Source organism: Mobula hypostoma, chromosome 3 (genome assembly GCF_963921235.1).
Source record: "Mobula hypostoma chromosome 3, sMobHyp1.1, whole genome shotgun sequence".
NCBI classification, from domain to species: Eukaryota; Metazoa; Chordata; class Chondrichthyes; order Myliobatiformes; family Myliobatidae; genus Mobula; species Mobula hypostoma.
The window spans coordinates 132,319,077-132,325,530 of record NC_086099.1 but is presented as its reverse complement, the minus strand read 5'-3'; positions in this window follow the sequence as shown (position 1 = coordinate 132,325,530).

Here is a 6,454-nt window from a genome sequence, read left to right as displayed (position 1 = left end):
TGTCAGCGAGGATACAGGGAGATCTAACATCTTATTCTTTGTATAACCCTACAGGCTCTTTCCTGTGAATGCATTTTAAGGGAAATCCTCAGCGTGAATTACATTTTCCCTGTTATTTCTAAAAAAAATGGTGAAAGCAGTACTTACTAAATAAGCAACAAGCAGTGACAATTCACCTTTAGAATTCCACTTTCAAATTAAGTTGCTCACAATTGAAGCATGAATAAAAGTATGGAACACCATTGTAGACCTAACCCAACTTATGGGCAAGTCAATCAATCCCCATTTGCAAATATACTTCAACAGAAGAATTAACATTAAAATGGAATCTGCACAAAATCTCTCATTATTTTAGAATTAAGAAAACTTCTAAGAATCTATAAAATACTACAAGCTAACTAGAATTGATCTGCTAGACATTAACAGTAGATCTTGTATGAAATCACTGTATTAGTTATATTATACATTTAATATAATTCAATTGATAATTAGGTATAAATTGTAGGTATTTTAATAGCTAATATGATTAGATAAGGTTGGTGATATTTTAGTTATGATCACCGTTTAAAAAAAGCATGCATCAAGTTGCTCTGCTGTGAGTTACCTGGAAACTAGAGATAACAGTTCAGGAATCAGTTTTCCATGATTTCACAGCAATGCAAAATTAAATTGTCTTCAGCTTAATTTACTGATTTATAAAATGGATATTGTTCTGCATTGTTATCCAGGGATGTTCATAATTGATACTGCTAACATTCAAATTTTCCCTTATTTTAGTGTATTTTGAAATGTAATTTCAAATTCTTCCATTGCCCTAGTAACAATCTTAATTAGTTTAGATTGCCGCAGGGCACGCAGGATAAACTTACTTGAGATTTCATCTGTATTTATCTTTGTATCTAAATATAAGTTTCTTTGTAAGAGATAGATTTATTGTAGAGTCATTAGATTAGCTCTGACATATTCTATTTATCTTAAATAAGTTTCTGCAGAGATCTCAAGAACCCCAGGCTAATTGCTTTTATTACATTTTTTCTTTATATGTACAGTATACCTTCTGTCACTAGAGGCCTCAAACCTCCAGTGAAAATCTGCTGATGCTGGAAATCTGAGCAACACACGCAAAGTGCTGGAGGGACTGTGCAGGCCAGGCAGCATCTATGGAAAAAAGTACAGTTGGCATTTCAGTCCGAAACCTTTCGGCAGCACTGGAGGAGAAAAAGAGCTGAGGAGCAGATTTAAAAGGTGAGGGAGGCGAAAGAGAAACACAAGGTGTTAAATGAAACCTGGAGGGGGAGGGATGAAGTAAAGAGCTGGGAAATAGATTGGTGAAAGAGACAGAAGGCCATGGGAGAAAGAAAGATGGGGGAGCACCAGAAGGAGGCGATGGGTGGGCAAGGAGATAAGGTGAGGGAGAGAAAAGGGGACGTGAAATGGTGAAGAGGGGCCTGTCCAGATAACTGGTCTTGGTCTTGATGCACATCCGCTGCACAAATCCTCTTCTGTCTGGAAACTACTCTTCCCACAATCCATGAGTTTGGAGGTGTTGCAATAAAAAGCACAGTAGCTCCAGGGAGGACACTGGAGCAGGGATCCAATCGCAGACTCAGTACTGTGCACACCATGATATTAATTGAGTAATATATCCTAAGGTGTCAACAAAGTCAGTATCAAAGTTTAGGCAGAGATCAAATCATCCAGAGCAATCCAAAAACCAGAATCAGTAAACAGGCAGAGTTAATAGTCAGACAGAGTACAGATACAAATGCTGGAAAGGTTCAGGAAAATTCACTGGCACAATCTGGCAACAAACAGGTGAAAACACAGGACTGAAATATACTGAGCAGTAAACAGAGAGGTAGATGATAGGTGGAGCACAATGAGACAAAGGTGGTAGCAATACAGGTAATAATGAGAAACAGATGAGAGATGGAGTACTTAGTAATACAGGGGCCAGAGTAGAGCAGGAACACATGGCAATACAAAACCACGGACTAACGGCTAGGGGGAAAAACACACAAAAAGACAGTTCAACTGGAGGTACTAACAGTTTTATACCTGACCATTTCTGCTGCTCTTGTAATTGTGGTAAATATTCCTTGACCCACCATTTCCTAAACAGGTTTGACATGCTTTGGACATGCTTTCATCTGTGATGAACCTAAAATGTCTTCCTTTTGGAACTTTCTTGATTGTAAAGATGGTGAGGTCTTTGAAAGCAGCAGATGGTTGGGTATTACTGCTTCCAAATCATTGGGATTGGAGGATGCTTTAGTAATTGGATAACCATTGATAATAGCCTCTACTTCACAAAGGACTGTGTGGAAACTCTCTTCATCAAGATTCTGTACCTTCATGGTAGAATTGAGGACCTTTTGCACAGACCTGATCAATCTCTTCTATATCCCTTCATGATGTACAGGCTGAGATTTGGAGATCCTTCACTAAAGGACAACCTCAGCTGATCTGACCTTTGCCCTTTCCAATCACTTTCCCCAAAGAATACTTTTGTTGTTCTTCATCCAAGAACCATGTTCAATTGTTTCCTCTTACAACTTATAAACAAGAGCAGGTTGCTAAATCTAAGAATCCAGGCCACTGTCTTCCTCAGATGAAGTTAACACAGAAACATAGAAAACATACAGCACAATACAGGCCCTTCGGCCCTCAAAGCTGTGCCGAAAATGTTCCTACCTTAGAACTGTCTAGGCTTTACCCATAGCCCTCTATTTTTCTAAGCTCCATGTAGCCATCCAGGAGTCTCTTAAAAGACCCTATCATTTCCGCTTCCACCACCGCCGCCGGCAGCCCATTCCACGCACTCACCACTCGCTGCGTAAAAAAAATTTACCCCTGACATCTCTTCTGTACCTACTTCCAAACACCTTAAAACTATGCCCTCTCATGCTAGCCAATTCAGCCCTGGGGGAAAGCCTCTGACTATCCACACGATCAGTGTTTCTCATTATCTTGTACACCTCTATCAGGTCACCTCTCATCCTCCGTCGCTCCAAGGAGAAAAGGCCGAGTTCACTCGACCTATTCTCATAAGGCATACTCCCCAGTCCAGGCAACATCCTTGTAAGTCTCTTCTGCACCCTTTCTATGGTTTCCATGTCATTCCTATAGTGAGGCGACCAGAATTGAGCACAGTACTCCAAGTGAGGTCTGACCAGCATCCTATATAGCTGCAACATTTAGTTCTCGGCTCTTAAACTCAGTCCCACAATTGATGAAGGCCAATGCACCGTACGCCTTCTTAAGCACAGAGTCAACCTGCGTAGCAGCTTTGAATGTCCTATGGACTCGGACCCCAAGATCCCTCTGATCCTCCACACTGCCAGGAGTCTTACCATTAATACTATATTCTGCCATCATATTTGACCTACCAAAATGAACCACCTCACACTGGCTTGAACTCCATCTGCCACTTCTCAGCTCAGTTTTGCATCCTATCAATGTCCTGTTGAAACCTCTGACAGCCCTTCACACAATCCACAACACCCCCAACATTTGTGTCATCAGCAAATTTACTAACCCAACCTTCCACTTCCTAATCCAGGTCATTTATAAAAATCACAACGAGTAAGGGTCCCAGAACAGATCCATAAGGCACACCACTGGTCACTGGCCTCCATGCAAAATATGACCCATCTACAACCACACTTTGCCTTCTGTGGGCTAGCCAGTTCTGGATCCAAAAAGCAATGTCCCCTTAGATCCCATGCCTCCTTGCTTTCTCAATAAGCTTGGCATGGAGTACCTTATCAAATGCCTTGCTGAAATCCATATACACTACATCTATGGCTCTACCTTCATCAATGTGCTTAGTCACATCCTCAAAAAATTCAGTCAGGCTCGTAAGGTACGGCCTACTTTTGACAAAGCCACGCTGACTATCCCTAATCATATTATGCCTCTCCAAATGTTCATAAATCCTGCCTCTCAGGATCTTATCCGTCAACTTACCAAACACTGAAGTAAGACTCACTAGCCTATAATTTCCTGGGATATCTCTACTCCCTTTCTTGAATAAGGGAACAATATCTGCAACCCTCCAATCCTCCAGAACCTCTCCCGTCCTCATTGATGATGCAAAGATCATTGCCAGAGGCTCAACAGTCTCCTCCCTCACTTCCCACAGTAGCTTGGGGGTACATCTCATCCGGTCCCAGCAACTTATCCAACTTGATGCTTTCCAAAAGCTCCAGCACATCCTCTTTCTTAATATCTACTTTCTCAAGCTTTTAAGTCCACTGCAAGTCATCCCTACAATCGCCAAGATCCTTTTCCGTAGTGAATATTGAAGCAAAGTATTTACTAAGTACCTCCGCTATTTCCTCCGGTTGCATAGACACTTTTCCATTGTCACACTTGATTGGTCCTATTCTCTCACGTCTTATCCTCTGCAACGTCCTCTGACTTCATACACGTGTTTCCACTATTGCACTTGATTGGTCCTTTTCTCACATGGCTCATCTTCTTGCTCTTCACATACTTGTAGAATGCTTTGGAGTTTTCCTTAATCCTATCCGCCAAGGCCTTCTCATGGCCCCTTCTGGCTCTCCTAATTTCATTCTTAAGCTCCTTCCTGCAAGCCTTATAATCTTCTAGATTCATATCATTACCTGGTTTTTTGAACCTTCATAAGCTCTTCTTTTCTTCTTCACTAGATTTACAACAGCCTTTTTGCACCACGAATCTTGTACCATACCATCCTTTCCATGTCTCATTGGAATGTACCTACTCAGAACCCCACTCAAATATCCCCTGATCATTTACCACATTTCTTCGATACGTTTCCCTGAGAACATCTGTTTCCAATTTATGCTTCCAAGTTCCTGCCTGATAGCCTCATAGTTCCACTTACTCCAATTAAACGGTTCCCTAACTTGTCTGTTCCTATCCCTCTCCAATGCTATGGTAAAGGAGATAGCATTGTGATTACTATCTCCAAAATGCTCTTCCATTGAGAGACCTGACACCTGATCAGGTCCATTTCCCAATACCAGATCAAATACAGCCTCTCCTCTTGGAGGCTGATCTACTTATTGTGTCAAGAAACTTTCCTGAGCACACCTAACAAACTCTACCCCATCTAAACCCCTCACTCTAAGGTGATGCCAATCAATATTTGGGAAATTAAAATCTCCCACCACAACAGCCCCGTCACTATTGGGTGGTCTATAAAAAACACCCAGTAGAGTTATTGACCCCTTCCTATTCCTAACTTACACCCACAGAGACTCCGTAGACAACTTCTCCATGATTTCCTCCTTTTCTACGGCCATAATACTATCTCTGATCAACAATGCCACACCCCCACCTCTTTTTTGTCTCCCTCCCTGTCCTTTCTGAAACATCTAAAGCCTGGCACTTGAAGTAGCCATTCCTGCCCCTGCACCATCCAAGTCTCTGTAATAGCCACAACATCGTAGCTCCAAGGACTCCATGCTTTAAGCTTATCTGCTTCATTCATGATACTCCTCGCATTAAAATAGACATATCTCAAACCATCCGACCCTTCTCTATCACCTGCCTATCCTCCCTTTCGCACTGTCTCCAAACTTTATCTATTTGTGAGCCAACCTCCCTTTCCTCCGTCACTTCAGTTCGGTTCCCACCCTTTTCTGAAGTGATAAAGACCATGATGTGGAATATACCAGATTTTCTCAAAACAGCATTCCAGATACCCTGCTGGCATTCATTTGGGATAAGCTTTGTAGAAACCGTCCGTCCTGAAAGCTGTGTACTTAGAGTGAAATGACAAATTCTTTTCAATCATCTTCTTTGATTTAGAATACTCTGTTCTACAAACTTCCTATTATTTTGCATGTTAACTTCTTTCTTTCTCAAAGGTAAACTAAAGGTAGTGGCCATCCACCAGTTTTGCAAAATTTATAATGAGCACAATGAACTTGTGATCTTCTCTTGACAAACCAGGTTGTTCATCCTAACTGCAATCAGGGAAGTCTGCCTTGATCTGCCGCTGCCAAAGTTCAACCAAGTTCAAAACCGAGATCCTGTTAGCGGTCAGCTCCAGCTGTGTACCGTCATGGAACGTTCCCTTTGTGAACTGACATGTTTTCCTGCATATAGATGTTAGGTTGTTCACGTTAGCTTTCACTATCTAAGCCAGCCACTTCGAATCCTGAAATGACGTAGCTACTCACAACGTTCTCTTGTGCCATGGTGTGTAAGAGAATGCATGTCCTTTTTCCTGTGAGGTTGAACTTGTTCATGATGACCACCGTGCAGAACACTGTTTTACTTCCTTGTTCTAGGGTAAATAACCATTGTCTTGTTATCCTTCTTAGACGCACTTCTACTGGATTATAGAAAGTTTATAACCTTGGTTTCTAAGGTTGTCATAGCTGGGGTGGTAGTGGGAATAAGCTCCCACTACCTATAAGGTGCTCCAAATGGCATACGGCTCTTATAGCCTCTGACAACC